The sequence below is a fragment of the Panthera onca genome, chromosome A2 (assembly GCF_046562875.1).
Source record: "Panthera onca isolate mPanOnc1 chromosome A2, mPanOnc1 haplotype 2, whole genome shotgun sequence".
Lineage (NCBI taxonomy): Eukaryota > Metazoa > Chordata > Mammalia > Carnivora > Felidae > Panthera > Panthera onca.
Window position 1 is genome coordinate 57,180,487 of NC_138340.1, and position 16,615 is coordinate 57,197,101.

At 43.3% G+C, this 16,615-nt stretch overlaps 1 protein-coding gene across 1 annotated transcript in view; it reads right to left on the reverse strand.

The window, feature by feature from the left end:
- Positions 1–15,585, reverse strand: part of RAB7A (RAB7A, member RAS oncogene family) — a 71,047-nt gene extending 55,462 nt beyond the window's left edge. Inside the window, exon 1 of the mRNA XM_060631909.3 lies at positions 15,359–15,585. The gene's annotated coding sequence lies outside the window, so the exon portion shown is untranslated. The remainder of the gene's footprint in view (positions 1–15,358) is intronic.
- Between the last annotated feature and the right edge of the window lie 1,030 nt (positions 15,586–16,615).

Consider the following 16,615-nt stretch of genomic DNA (forward strand, 5'->3'; position numbering starts at 1 on the left):
CTCAGATTCTGACATGCACTGTTTGATTTTGGCCTGTGAACAACCACAGGTGAAGTTATTCGTTAAATGTGTGTGTATACCACGTGTCTAGGGAGGGGGTACATTCCAAGGCTGGCCAACATGAGCTCCTTCCTCCTCACTCCCCTCTAACCTCCCACCCCCTTCTCAAACTCACAAGTGGAATCTTGCTACTGCCTCATGGCTCCAGTGGGCTAACAGAAATCTGGCCACAAGGTTCCAACCTTCACAGAGACAGCACTCCTTTCTCTCCCCCAAGTAGATCGTGGGTGCTCTATAACTCCAGACGACTTTATGGGCTCAGAGAACCGCAAGCCATAGAAGGCTGCCATTTGCCAGAGTGGTGGCCAGTCATATGTACACAGAATTTCATGTTGACGGCATGCAAAATGATTAGCTATAACTTTAGAAGATAATAAGCAAAGGGAAAAAAGGAAGAACTGGCAGACCCAGTGTACTTTTTTCCTGTAGAAAGGCAATCATTTTTTACCAATTCAGACTAACATTCCTTTAACAACCCTGAAAATAAAGACTGGCCCAATGGTGTGATCTTCATCTGTGAAAATTAATTAACTCCCTCCTTATATATTAGAATTAATTAATAAAAGGAAAAAAACATTTTTAACTCTTGTCAAGTTTGGGACATTCCTATGGAATCTGCTATTACAACCCTCTACCAGGAGTGACAAACAAATCTATTTTGTCCAAGTTAGACAAGAAAAGTTAGTAAAAAATCCATCTAGAACACAGATTATAAGTAACTGTGTATGTTCGAATACTGCAAGAAATGACCACAGAAGACAAAACATGAGGGGGCTTGGTCAGTTAAGCTTCTGACTTGGGCTCAGGTCGTGATCTCAGTTTTTGAGTTCGAGCCCAGCCCTGTGCTGACGGCTCAAGAGCCTGGTGTCTGCTTCGAATTCTGTCTCCCTCTCTCTCCCCCACCTCCCCCTACTAGCACTCTCAGTCTCTCAAAAATAAATAAACCTTAAAAAAAAAATGAAATACATAAAAGCTTTATGAACATAACTTAAAACCTAATACTTGCTTTCCAGTGTCCTTTTTCAATCCTTTACATTCGGCATCTGGATACTAAGATTAAAAGATGTGGGGCACCTGGGTGGCTCAGTTGGTTGAGCGACCGACTTTGGCTCAGGTCATGATCTCACAGTCCGTGAGTTCGAGCCCCGCGTCGGGCTCTGTGCTGACAGCTCAGAGCCTGGAGCCTGCTTCAGATTCTGTGTCTCCCTCTCTCTCTGACCCTCCCCCGTTCATGCTCTGTCTCTCTCTCTCTGTCAAAAATAAACACGCTAAAAAAAAAAATTAAAAAAAAAAAAAAAAAGACTAAAAGATGTGTACCACTGCCCCACCAAATCCAAGGCTCACTGGGGGTCAGAAACCAGCAGGTTTTCTACTATTCGTACAGCTATTGCCTTGCACAAGGGTTTGGACGTGGTGGCTGCTCAATGAAACCTACTGGCTACATGAGCCATTATACAGTATTTGTCCCAGATACATAGGGGAGAGAATTTCACTGCTTCCCTCTGTCAGGGCACCTTAGTAAAAGCTTCTTCTAAACTTGATGGATGAAACTGTCCTACAAATTGACTAAGGGACCAAGGGTAGAAAGAGTACCAATTTAATCAGAAGCAAACGTGTTTTGAGCCTAACTTCAACAGAGTTCTATGCAAGATGGAAAACTGCAAACTTATCAAAATGTATTATGAAGCAGAAGCAAATAAGACAGCAGTACTGTCCCAGAGACAAAGAATGGAAAAGTTAAAAAAAGACACATGTAGGTGGGTAATTAGTATGTGATAAAAAGATTTCTAGTCAGTGAGAAAAGGATGACAATATAATGAAATACTGAGACAACGATACATTTAGGAAGATTCTGACATCATATTGCATCATATATAAGAATTCCGGGGGCGCCTGGGTGGCTCAGTTGGTTAAGCGTCCGACTTTGGCTCAGGTCATGATCTCGCGGTTTGTGAGTTCGAGCCCGCCGTCGGGCTCTGTGCTGACAGCTCAGAGCCTGAAGCCTGCTTGGGTTCTGTGTCTCCCTCTCTCTCTGCCCCTCCCCTGCTCATGCTCTGTCTCTCTGTCTCAGAAATAAATAAAACCTTAAAAAAAAAAAAAAGAATTCCAATGCGCTAAATACTAGGGGAAAACATTGTTTTACTGCCCTCAGGATAGGTTGGGCCAACATATAATAATGTAAACTCCCCCGCCCCCCACACACAAATCAACAGTTGACTACAGGAAAGTTTCTTTACTACAAAAACACACCATCAACCAAACCAAGCCATGAGAAACAAGGCTGGAATGTTTGCAACATGAAAAAGTGTCAATATTCTTGCTATAGATAAAAAGTTTAGGTTAAAACAAAAACCTGTCTCACTTGGGCTTTATACAAAACAGTCAAATCACAGAAGAAAAATAAATGGTTACTATTTTTTAAAAGTTTAATCTATCATCAATGAAATGGAAATGAGGTATCATTTAAATTTTTCCCACTAAACTGGCAACCATTAAGAAAACTGATGACTGACATAGGCAACTATATAAATAGAATTCTCAAGCTACAAATGTTAAGTACGCAAACTTCTTGGAGGCTGTATGGTAATATATACCAAATTTTAAGTATGAATAACAATTATAAGGAAATGATCAAATAAGTGGACAAAGATAAATATAGTCACCAAGTTATCCAGGAGGGTGACAGAAACCTATTCACTTGCTTCTGTAATTTAGAAACAAGTTCACTTCAGGAAAATTCTAACCACCTCTATACAGTGAGGTTATTCTTGCTCCTCATAAAGAAGTGAATGAGCAGGGCTCCATGTAGGTGACAGCTTTGAAATTGCTGAAAGGGTACTCAAAGTCATCTTGCCAGTTGGGATATTGCAAAAGCCACTGCAGTATGACCAAGAGCCAAAGAAAGCCAAAATATGAAAGGATCTTGAGGACAGCCAATCCGCTACTCTCATTTTTCAAAAATGGAAACAGAAGCTTAGGAACTCACTTGAGAGTCATCCTGTGGCCCTGCTTAAGGAAGTCTCTGCACCCTACAGCCTCTGGCCTACTGATTTCAAACATGAATTTCTTTTTTTTTTTTTTTTTCAGCCAGAGAACACAATAGAGAGAGAGAGTGTGTGTGTGTGTGTGTGTGTGTGTGTGTGTGTGTGTGTATAAAAAGCCACTTGGAGAATATATTTTTAGTTCTTTCTTTCAAATGCTTAGCTCTGGGGGGGGGGGGGGGACGGACATAAATTAGTCTAGGATCTACCCTGAAGCCCCTCTCCTAGAGTAGGTAAGATGCATATATGTGTGTGTCAGACACACACATGAAATACAAGTCACAGGGATTCAAGGAAAGCTAAGAATAGTACAGGCTAAAAATGAAGCTGGTGGTACCTGAGCCAGGCAGGATCCCAACAGATGTAACAGAAATGAAGGGACCTGGCAGGAACCAAGCTGAAAGCAGCAGGGAACAAAGTGTCCTAAGGAAAAGTAAGTAAAACAACTCTCAATAAAGGGTCTGTATCAGAGAAAGCACAAAACCAGGAAGACCAGCTGCAGGCAGTTTGTGGAGGGAAATAACCAAGGGCACTGAAAAAACAAAGGGTTCTGCGGGCAGGGAAAGAATAGGACTTAGGAGTACTTTTAAGACTATGACTATCTGGTAGCACTTTAGGAGAAGGACTGGAGGAGAAGGGGAGTGAGAAATCAGTAAAAAGACATTTAGGGTATCTATAGGATTCCAACACTGAAAATATGGCAGGCAAGGGAATGCTCACACTTGGCTGTTTCTTTCACACCTACTTCATGCAAAGGGCATTTCAAGACACTTGAGTTGAGATGATCACATTGTTTATTTTTTTAATAAATTTTTTAAAAAATTAATTTTTTAGAGAGAAAGAAAGAGAGAACACGTGCGCAGGGGAGGGGCAGAGAGAATCCCAAGCAGGCTCCCCGCTGTGACCTGAGCAGAAGTCCGATGCTTAACTGACTGAGCCACCCAGGCGCCCCTATTATACACCATTTAAAAGAAGTAGATTTCTTAGGATAGAAAGGTGATTTGTGAGTGAGGCAATTTGTTATCCTTTTGGCATTTAAATTACCAGTTGACTGGGGCAAGAATCTATGAGGCAGTCTTTCCCCAACACCTATTACCTGTTACAGCAAGCCATGATACAACTAGTACTGTTTCCTAAATATTTCCAACTCTGTGCTTTCCAAGCCCACGGCAGAATCCCACTTCTTGGTCTCTGGTGTGGTGTGACTCATTCTGGCCAGTGAGTTGTAAGCAGAAGTGACGTGTCCCTCTGGGCTGGAACATTTAACTTCAGGAGCAAGACCTTCCAATAGTCCTTTTTCACTTTGCCAAGATGCCCAGCAATATTCCATATTGTCGCTGCTCCTTCAGGTGGAGTAGGAATTAGGCAGAGCCCCTGGAAAACTCATGATGCACATGCTGCACAAGCAGAAAATAAACCTGTGTTGCTTTCGACCATTTTGAGGTTATTTACTGCTGCAGAATAACCTAGCCTATTCAGTCTCATTCCGCTGGAAAATTCACTACCTGGAAATTTACATATCAAAAGAGAACAAAGCATCCTTCTTTTTACAAACCCTTAAACAAAACTAAATAAAATTTACATAAGCTCTTCTTCTATATGTTATTTTTCTCACAACTATTAGGGTTAAAGAAACATTTGGCTACTTGGAATATGAAGTGCCAGTTCTAATCCCACTACCTGGGGACTCCATGGTACTGAGCGCATCCTTTCAGGCCATTTCCGTGTCTGCAAAGAGATGGTAATAACTCACATGCTGCTTAGATTGAACTTTGAAGTGAAGCTTAAACAAGGTAACAGTTGAGCTCTGTAAGAGAATAATTATATATACACACTTTGTTCCATGTATCACTCATGAAAAGGGGGAAAAACTAAGGCAAGTTTTACAAAGAAGCAAGTTTCTTGAACAGTATGGTACTGGCACAAGAACAGACACTCAGATCAATGGAACAGAATAGAGAACCCAGAAATGGACCCAGAAATGGACCCAGAAATGTATGGCCAACTAATCTTTGACAAAGCAGGAAAGACTATCCACTGGAAGCAAGGCAGTCTCTTCAGCAAGTGGTGCTGGGAAAACTGCACAGCAACATGCGGAAAAATGAATTTGGACCACTTTCTTACATAATACACAAAAATAAACTCAAAATGGATGAAAGACTTCAATATAAGACAGGAAGCCATCAAAATCCTCAAGGAGAAAGCAGGCAAAAACCTCTTTGATCTTGGCCTCAGCAACTTCTTACTCAACTGGTCCTCAGAGGCAAGGGAAACAAAAGCAAACATGAACTACTGGGACCTCATCAAAATAAAAAGCTTTTGCACAGCGAAGGAAACAATCAGCAAAACTAAAAGGCAACCTACAGAATGGGGGAAGATATTTGCAAACGACATATCAGATAAAGGGTCAGTATCCAAAATCTAAAAGAACTTATCCAACTCAACACTCCAAAAACAAATAATCCAGTGAAGAAATGGGTAAAAGACAGGAATAGACACTTCCCAAAGAAGACATCCAGATGGCCAACCGACACATGAAAAAATGCTCAACATCACTCATCATCAGGGAAGTACAAATCAAAACCACAATGAGAGGGGCGCCTGGGTGGCTCAGTCGGTTGGGCGGTCGACTTCGGCTCAGGTCATGATCTCGCTGTCTGTGAGTTTGAGCCACGCGTCGGGCTCTGTGCTGACCGCGCAGAGCCTGGAGCCTGTTTCGGATTCTGTGTTTCCCTCTCTCTCTGACCCTCCCCCGTTCATGCTCTGTCTCTCTCTGTCTCAAAAATAAATAAACGTTAAAAACAAAACAAAACAAAAAAACCCACAATGAGAGACCACCTCACCCCTGTCAGAATGGCTAACATTAACAACTCAGGCAACAACAATGTTGGCAAGGATGCGGAGAAAGAGGATCCCTTTTGCACTGCTGGTGGGAATGCAAACTGGTGCAGCCATTCCAGGAAACAGTATAGAGGTTCCTCAAAAAATTAAAAATAGAACTACCCTACAACCCAGCAATTGCACTATTAGGTATTTATCTAAGGGATACAGGTGTGCTCTTCCAAAGGGGCACATGCACCCCAATGTTTATAGCAGCACTATCAACAATAGCCAAAGTATGGAAAGAGCCCAAATGTCCATCCACGGATGAATGGATAAAGAAAATGAGTATTACTTGGCAATGAAAAAGAATGAAATCTTACCATTTGCAACTACATGGATGGAACTAGAGAATATTATGCTAAGCAAAATTAGAGAAAGACAAATATATGACTTCACTCATATGAGGACTTTAAGAGACAAAACAGATGAACATAAGGGAAAGAAAGAAAAAATAATATAAAAAAGGGAGGGGGACAAAACACAAGAGACTCTTAAATATGGAGAACGAACAGAGGGTTACTGGAGGGGTTGTGGGAAGGGGCATGGGCTAAACGGGTAAGGGCCATTAAGGAATCTACTCCCGAAATAATTGTGGCACTATATGCTAACTAACTTGGATGTAAATTAAAAAAATAAATTGGGGAGCCTAGGTGGCTCAGTAGGTTGAGCGTCTGACTTCAGCTCAGGTCATGATCTCATGGCTCACGTCAGGCTCTGTGCTGACAGCTCAGAGTCTGGAGCCTGCTTCAGATTCTGTGTCTCCCTTTCTCTCAAAAATGAATAAACATTAAAAATTGTTTTAATAAATAAAATTAAAATTAAAATTAAAAAAGCAAGTTTCTTGAAAAGCAATTCTTGTTAAGAGGACTTGGCAACCCAGCCCAATAGATTCTCCACTATGTTGCGCTCACTGCTCTCGAGCTTTCTAAAGGCAGGTACCAAACCAAGAGCAGAGGCTTTAGTCAGAGACCCGGATGGTAGTGCCTTTTTTTTTTTTTTTTTTCTTTTTTGGTAAAACAGACTGGAAAGCAGCTAGCTAGTAAAATAGACAGTTACACAGAACCATTTCAATAACTCAAAGCTTTTATAGCAACCCTTGCTTATCTCAGACATTTACCAGTAAAATAGATTGCTCATAAATTGCTAAAAGGAGCCCATAGTGGGCTGGCTGGCTAAAGAGGAAAACCAAACTAACTGCTCCTTCTCCATTCCATCCCTCCAAACCAACTCCTTTTAATCTGTGTTAAATGCACTTCTAAGGAAGCACCTCTTTGAAGGTTTAAACACATTTGTATTTGACTCCTAGCCCCACTAATCTCTCAATGTGTGTTTCTTTAGGTAAATTATAATATCAAAGTCATTCCTTACCCATACCTGGGGTACCACCTGCCTTACTCAATAGGGTTGTGACGTTCAAGTGAGAGGATTATGCCCTATCCTAGCATTATCTATTCAAATATCACTTTGTTAAACATAAATCCTTCAAGAAGGCACTAGAGTGCCTCCCCTCCCCCACTCCATCTGGCCCCCGTACATATACTCATTCCCAAATTGGAGATAATGCAGTCATTCCATCTGCCTTAGCATTTCCTTACCTCCATTCATTTGCTTATGCCAGTCTCTCCAATTACAATGGGTTTCCCAAGTCTCCCTTCCATACCACAACTCTACCCAGCACCCACCTAACCCAGCCATTTGAACACCTCTAGCATTTTCTTTAAGCTATTTTTATGACTCTCATTTGCCTTGTTTTACAATTATTCCTAAACCTCCAGTGATCTTCATTTTATACTCCCCACAGCTGTCAGCAGTGTTTTCTTACAGCAGACAATAAAAATCTGTCAAATGAACACAAAACACAGTTCAGCATTCAGGAAAGCTCTACATATTAATCACTGGCCCAGAAGCATAACTTACATGCTACAAATAGTAATTTACTGTGCAAAGTTAGAACTGGAAAAAATTTTTTAAGTTTACTGAATATTTCAAGATCCATCCTAGAATAATTTATCTCTGCCCTCAAGGAGTTTAGAGTAGGGGTGGGGGGAAGCAAAGTCATGTAATATCATTCCAACCAAACTAAGGTCTACAGTGGATGTACAAAGCTCAAGATCACTTAGCCAGAAAGCTGTTGGTCAAACACCAATATGTAAATGGTCAGTCAGAACATGTAAACAGACCTATTTCTAGCATGTGTATGATGGAATCCAGTATTTTAAGGACTCAAGTGTCAAAGCAAAGAATTTGAATGAAAGCACAGATGATCCTTTGGGGCCCATTCCACCAGCAGGAATGGATCCAGATCATAAATGCAAAACACTGCTGGTGGGAGTGTAAGCTGGTACAACAATTGGATAATTGACAGTATCTATACCAAAGTGTAACATACTGTTATGGGCTGAACTGTATCCACCCCAAATTCGTATGTGGAAGTCCTAACCCCCAATACCTCAAAATATGACTATCTTCAGAGACAGGAACTTTAAAGATGTGATTAAGATTAAATGAGGTCATGAGAGTGAGCTCTAATCAATATGACTGATGTCCTTATGAGAAGAGACTAGGACACAGGCACGTGAGGACACAGGACAGCCATCTACAAGCTAAGAGAAGTCTCCAAACAAACAAATCAACCCCGCCAACACAACACAGCATCTTGAGCTTCTAGCTTCGAGAATTATGGCGAAAATTTTTTCTTTTTGTTAAGCCACTCAGTCTGTGGTATTTATTACAGCAGCCTTAGCAAAAGAATACATATACATTTTAAGCCTAAAATTAAGCCTTTCCACTCCTCGGTATTAACCTAATAGAAATACGAACACATATTAGTCAGAAAAACATTCTGACCACACAAGAACATTCATACAACATTATTTGTAACAGCCAAAAGTTATAAGCTACCCAAATGCACGTCAATAAATTAATAAATACATCTGGTATACCACACAATGGAACACTTCTGAGCAATAAAAATGGAGTTGAGAACTGCACTCAATACAAAATCTCACAAACAATAATGGATCAAAGAAACCAGACACAGAAGAGTACATAGCGTATAACTCCATTTATATAAAGTCCAATTCGGGCAAAAATCACACCACAGTGCTAAAAATCAGCAGACTCATTACCCAGGGACGAGGGGATGATAATGACTTGAAGGAGGCACAAGGGGGCTTCTAAGTTTACAAAAATCCTCCAAGTTGGGGCACCTGAGTCTCTCAGTCGGTTAAGCATCCAACTTCAGCTAAAGTCATGATTTTGTGGTTCGTGAGTTTGATCCCCACATCGGGCTCTTTGCTAAGCGCTCAGAGCCTGGAGCCTGCTTCAGATTCTGTGTCTCCCTCTCTCTCTCTCTCTGTCCCTCCCCCGCTTGTGTTCTCTCTCAAAAATAAACATTAAAAAAAAGCCCAAAAAGTAAATTATTTATATAAATGTCTCCAAGTTCACTTACTTGTGTACTTTTCTATAAGTATGTTCTGCTTCAACTTCAAAGTTTAGCAGCATATAAAAATGACAAATTACTTAAAAATCAGGGCAACATTTTACTTATCCAGCGTCACCATGCCAAATAACTTTATTCTGGAACTGAATCCATCAGGTTCTTCACCTGTTGCCATTAAACATCTGAAAACCACAGCTAGCCTCATGGTCCCCAGCTTCCCATCACAGTGTTTATTAGAAGTCCCATAGGTCAAAGGATTCAAGTGTCCAGTCCCAGTCATAGTTAAATTCTCACACCATATTTTAGTCTATTTCATAAAAGAAAGGTATTAAAGGATGCATTCATAGGAAGAAAACAACCAGTTAACTCTGCGGTCTTCCTCTGGATAGTGAATGGTGGTTTTTTCCTTTTTACTTCTGTATTTCCCTAGTGTGTGTGTGTGTGTGTGTGTGTGTGTGTTTCCTTTAAAAGAACGGATTCATTTAATAACCAGCAAAAGAGAAACACCATTTTATTAAATTTTTTAAATGCTTTATTTGTTTGTTCTTGAGAGAGAGCGTGTGCGCAAATGAGGGAGAGAGGCAGAAGGACAGAGAGAGGCAGATAATCCAAAGCAGGCTCCAGGCTCCAAGCTATCAGTACAGAGCTTGACGCAAGGCTCGAACTCAGCAACTGTGAGATCATGACCTGAGCTGAAGTCACTTAACTGACTGAGCCACCCAGGTGTCCCGAGTAACGTCATTTTAAACAAAAGGTTGTTGGGGGGGTGTCTGGCTGGCTCAGTTGGAAGATCATACAACTCTTGAGATTGGAGTTGTGAGTTTGAGCCCCATGTTGGGTGTAGAGATTACTTAAAAAAAAAAAAAAAAACAAAAAAACAAAAAAAAAAAAACAAAAACCACGTTAAAATAAACAGTAGTGGAAGAAAAACCTTTTTTTTAATGTTTAGTATTATTTATTTATTTTGAGACAGAGCACATGCAGGAGCAGGCAAGGGAGGGGCAGAGAGAGAGAGAGAGAGAGAGGGAGAGAGAAACAAAGAGAATCACAAGCAGGCTCTGCGCTATCAGCACAAAACCTGATGCAGGGCTTGATCTTGACCTGAGAGGAAGTCCAGAGTTGGACTGCCCCACACAAGAGCTCCAGACAAATACATTTTTAAAAGGAGTCAAATGCTGGGGCGCCTGGGTGGCTCAGTCGGTTAAGCGACCGACTTCGGCTCAGGTCATGATCTCGCGGTCCGTGAGTTCAAGCCCCGCGTCAGGCTCTGTACTGACAGCTCGGAGCCTGGAGCCTGTTTCAGATTCTGTGTCTCCCTCTCTCTGACCCTCCCCTGTTCATGCTCTGTCTCTCCCTGTCTCAAAAATAAATAAAACGTTAAAAAAAAAAAAAAAAAGGAGTCAAATGCTGAGGGCTTTAAGGCAATCATGTGTAATCAAAAAGGGAGGGTGCTGTATCAGAAAGAGCACTGAGCTATGTGTTTCAGCAGACCTAGATTAGCATTGTCTAGGAGCTGGGCCACCTGAGCACCAGCAGTAGCTCTCTCAGACACAAAAACAGAAAAGGCTATCCTCTCAGCGTACAGAGATGTTCTAAGCACCAAATGAAACCTTATGTAAAAGGTAGGCAACACACAAACACTAAAAAGCATCTATTTAAAGACAAGTATCACGTAGTAACGTTTCTACAAAACGTTAGTACTCTTTAACAACCATCAGCTGGCACAGGTCACAGGATTTCAGAGGGGCTCTTACCCTGTGGGCTGCCCAGATGACCCAGAGTTATCTCTGGGGGTCCCCAGATCTCTAAGTGCACAGTGCACAGAGCACTGTTGGTAGACTGACTACCATATGTAAGAGGCACTACTTTTCATAAAGTCTGTGCTGTTACGACTGGGTTTTTTCGGCTCTGTCACGTATTCTCAAATTAACTCGAACTAAGAGTTTAGCCATCTGAAATAGACTTTTAATTAAAATTGCATACAAACATTGGAAACCAACGATGTTAACTATTTACCTCCCAACGCAATTTTTAAAGGATTCCGGAACTGGGCTGGGTGACTCCAGGAAAGCCAGTAGCAAGCATAAGCTGTCGTTACTTGAAGAGTCAGGGAGAACAGAGACGCTCCTTCACTGGGTCTGGCAGCAGTCACACAAGCAAGCTCATTTGAGAGCCAAGTGAGGTTACAGGATTCCTAAACTGCCCAGGTCCCCAGACCTCCCTAAACATGCTTCAGATTTACTCTGCCCCTAAAGCAAACAGTCGGAGGCAACCAGGAAATGGACAACAAAATCAGTCAGACTGATCTCCACGGCAGCGATGACATCACCAGACAGCCCGGGAGAGGCTAGAGGTCCCCCGCATTAAGTACTGCATCTTCAGGCAAATGAACGAGGCCAACACTGTATGTCACCACTGGAACCAACTCCCAAGCTTTCTTCCTCCCCCACAGAGATATTCTGCAAGTAGCTATTCTTAAATTTGTTTTTGAAATCACAGCCTGAGTACTAAAATTGAAACTAGTCAGAGGCACTGCTACAAGGCCTGTTCTGATTTCACCCACGACACATCACTTTTACCTTTGATTCACAAATCACACTGACCACAATTACCATGAAAAAGTTTTAAAACATAAATACAAGCTATTTTTCTGTGTTTATGAAAAGTCAGAAAATAGAGGGAAGATGTGAAAGCAAATACTGAAGAGATCAACACATTGAAAATGTTTCTGCAGCAAACTGCAGAGGCACAACCTACAGAGCTATTAGATAGCATTAACAGATAAATGTTTGATAACACATAGGAATGGATGACTGAGAATACAATGGCAACCTTACATGGGAGATAAGAGTCAGCAGAAAGCCAGTAGCCGCAAGGGGTGGGGGTGGGGGGGGAGTGCTAATTTCTAGAGCTTCAGTCTCCTTCAGAGGATGACATCAGTGCCAAGGGAACCACTGTTTAAGCCTTACTCAAGAGGATTCCACCTCCTTACTTCCCTGGAAAACCTTGCTTATAACTCCTAGTCCAATATCTTGTCAAATCCTCAGCCATATTTGTTGAATTATATAGATACAGAATTAGGACACTTTATCACAGGCATAATAATGAGAACTATTTATGTCAAATCTCAGAAAGGAACAGTGTATAAGACTATCACATGTGTGTGGTCTGAATTTGCTACACCTTTGCACAGAAAGGCTAATACCAAATATAAGGGCAGAGATGTTATTTGTGTAATTCTCTTTGGAGGTTTATTAAAAGCTAATCAAATAACCAAAACCATTTTTGCTTCACTCGGTGGTGGGGTCAGGAATCGGATGCAAAGCCATACTGTACTATAAAGCAGTGCTTTTTGATGATGGGGTTGGGGGCTTAGGCCTGGTTGGCCCCCCAAAACATAACAAAACAAGCAAATGCCCCAAGTGATTGCTGAGAATCACCTGGAGAGATATACTAACAAAACTATTTTTAGAATGCCTTCTCCTACATTCCACCCTTCTGTTTGTTTACTCATGCAGTTCTACCACAAAGGCAAAACTCACATCTCCTTTGAAAGGGAAGACAGAACAGTTGCAAAAGAAGGGACAGCACAGGGTTTTGTTTAGTATAATACGGACACTGTAACTGGTAAGCACTATATTAAACTTTCTTCATCAGCTAAAGAAAAAAAATCCAGCATGCCAAATGTGCCTTTGCTCAAAGAGCACTGCAACAGCTAACGTTTGCAGTGTCAAATGGCAGTGACATGAACTCCCTCCAGTGAACAACAACAACAAAATGCCACTAGAGCAAAAGGAGAAACAAGCTTAGTGTTGAAGGTTACTCTTCAAAAAGCATGATCAATTTGAAACTGTAATATTATCTTCTGTACTTTCAAGAGCAAACCATACAAATGCCACTGCAATTAACAAAGCCTTCGAGTTGGCGGGAACACCAGACTGCCTACTATGAACTCACTTGGGAAAAGGTGAGAAACCACTCTTTCCAAAAGCCTCAGGTTCTACCACCAAGCCATTCCACAACAGAACGCCTGACCACAATCACACACCATTTTTAAATTCCTTTAGGACAGGAACCACACCTACCTCTCTGAGTCAATAACCAGTAATGCCTCATACATGCTAGATACTCAAAACATCCGAATGAATGAAAAAGTGCTCATCACTACTCCCTTCCAAACACAGACATTATTTAAGACTTACCACTTAAGTACTACGCACTTACCACTCGCTTAAATACATCAGTTCAGGTATAAAAGTTAAAAAAAAAAAAAAAAAAAGAAATTAGAATACAACAGGGTGGTGAGGACTAAGCTTCAGCTTGGACAGTATCTTCAGAAGCACTCACAACTCACCTTCCAGTTCTTAGACTCAAATCTGAGCAAACTCTCCCAAGTCTGAAGACAAACACACTAATAGGAGACTCTATTAATCCGTGGATGAGAAGTCATGCGGCTAATCAGCTGCTTAAGTCACAAGGAAGAGACAAGAGCCTGTTCTTTTGGAATCCAAAGAGAAGATACAGTATTTTCAACAGGAAAGAACCAATTGGCTAGATACCCACACACTAAGGTTTTAAGAAAGGCTGTCCACACGGCAGGATTGCCAGACTTAACTTGTTTGACCAAAGATTTAAGTAACAAAATTCTTCAGACCTCAATCAAGCACTCTGCTGGAACCGTAGAGCTTCTCCTTTACAAGCACTACAAACAAGCTGTGTTAAAAGTCACAACCGCATAGAGAACAGCTAACGGTTTATGAGGTAGCACTAAGGCAGCTACCAGAATAGGCTTTCAAACGCATCACTAAAAACAAAAGAGGCAGAGAGAGGCAAACACACCAGACAGCGAAAGATGGATCACAAACTTCAGCAGCATGGGAAGGCAGTACAACCCAGGGACTGATCAGAGTGCTCCGGAGTCTGACCGCCCGGGGTCGAATCTCCCTCCAGAAGTTATTTACGGTGACCTTGGACAAACAAGTTAACCTCTCCGTTCTTTGACAATAATGGTTACTTCAGAGGGCCGTTCCGAGGATTAAACATAATGATCTGTGCAAAGTTCTTGCCCACCTGCCCAAAATACGACACACGCTCAAATGCTTGCTATTATTCTTCTCGATTTTCCACTTTTAAGAACCACTATGCACCAAGGTTCGATTTAATGCGGTAGAAGATCCCCCGACGCGGTGGAATCCCAACACAGCCCGACAGCCAAACACCATCTTTCCCCCCCCAGTAAGTTTGAAAACTTCTCTCAGGATTTACAACATACTTAGGACAAAAAGCTCCCTGTCTCCCAGAGCCAGAGGCGTCTCACATGTATACAAGTGCTTGGGGAGAGCCCAGTGCACGTGATCTGACTCACTGCCTTGACTCAGTTGCTGTCAGGGAACCTCTCTCATTAGCAGGGTCGGGCTGTTCAACTGAACAGACAGATAGGAACGTGGCTCAGCCTTGGGCGCCTGTTAACAAGGCCCGCGCGGTCGGCGGGTCCCGGGCCAGCGTCCCCCGGACAAGTCAGCGGGCGGGGTCGGCTCCGACACACTCCGGCTAGCTACTCCAAGAGCCCCAGCCCAACAGCGCGTCCCGCCGCGGCGCAGGGCCCCCAGTGTCCAGAGGCCCCCCCCCCCCCCCCGAATCAGGAGACCCTCCCGGGTCTCGGGTCTTGACGCCACCAATAAACAAGGCGTCCGGGACAGCCGGCCCGGGGTCCGCAACCCGGCCAGAGGTCACACCCGGCGACCTCTGACCTCCCCCCGGCCGGGCGCGGTCCGGGCCTGCGCTTGGGCCCTGGGCGACGCGGAGTTTCCCCGCGAGGCCTGCGCTGGGTCCAGAGCCTACCCAAGACACGGACGACGCGAGGCCCAGGCGACCGAGGAGCTGAGGAGGGGGATGGGACCAGGCCACCGGCCGGGCTGGGCCCGCTGCTTACCGCGGCCGCTCCGCTGGGGGCTCCGGGCCGGGCGCGTAGCTAGGGCTCCCACCGAGGAGGAGATGCAAGGGAGGACAGAGGCAGAGAAGTCCAAGTTCCGGTTCCAGAGGACTCCTCGGCACTCCCCAAGCTTTCAACGCCGCCGCTGCCGCCGCCTCAGGCTTTATGGCCAAGACTCCGGCTCCGCTCCCACTTCCGCCACCGCCGCCGCCCCGAGCGGAAGTACCTGTCACGAGACGCCCGACGCCAGGAGTGCGGGGGAGGAGCCCCGCCTCAATCTTCCGTCTCGTTCCGGCCGCCTCTGGGCTGAACCTTGATCATGTGGCACAAACATGTCTGCCCCTTAGTGGTTGTCGCCATCTTTGAGGCTCGTACAATGAGCAGGACGGCGCCATGTTGAACCCGCAAACGGATGTCTCAGCCATTCCGTTACCCTGGAATAATGAATGCCAGGGAAGAGAGGACGTGAATAAACTGGCTCTTCCATTAGTGTCCTTCTGCAGAAGGCCCTGATCACAACTAAAGAGTCCTACTGTGTGCCCTGAGTTCTTCAGGATTCACAAAGCATGCTGTAGGAACAGGCTTTCTTAGGGAGAAATCTGAGTGTTAAGACGCAAGAGTGTGGTTATTTGACAAACTTACAATGGGTTGAGGAAGGGCACCCGTATATATTGAGTATCTCCCGTGACCCTGTACTATAAACCTTTGGATCATCTCCATTTTAACCACTTTAGGGAAAGATTATGTTCACCATTTTGCAAATAGGCAACAGAGACCCACTACAGGTCACTCGGCATCGCTCCACGCAGTAATTGGTAGAGTGGGATGTGAATCAAGGGATGTCTGATGTCAATGTGCATAATCGAGTAGACGGCAAACGACTACACCATTGTGTTACAGAGTGATAAAGACATGGAGGTAAATTAGACACTACCAGAACATTTTTTTTCTGGCAGAAGAAAGGGTCCAAGAAAACGGAAAAACAGTGTTATCCAACTAACATGAAGTCGCTTCTTAGTGAGTCACAGCCATGCCAGGTGGAGCTGTCACACGAAGTAAACTTTATTTGCAGCAAATAAGGAGATTGCTGAGGAATAACTTCCGAAGCCATGACTTCCTGAGCGAGGGTGAATAGGTTCCTTTCACTTAGGGTTAGGATGAATATTTAGATAGGGAAGCCTTGTCATCCTATGTAGAGGGGGGCAAAAGGAGGCGCAGGCACCTTAAGGAAACATGCCTATACATACATCGTATGTT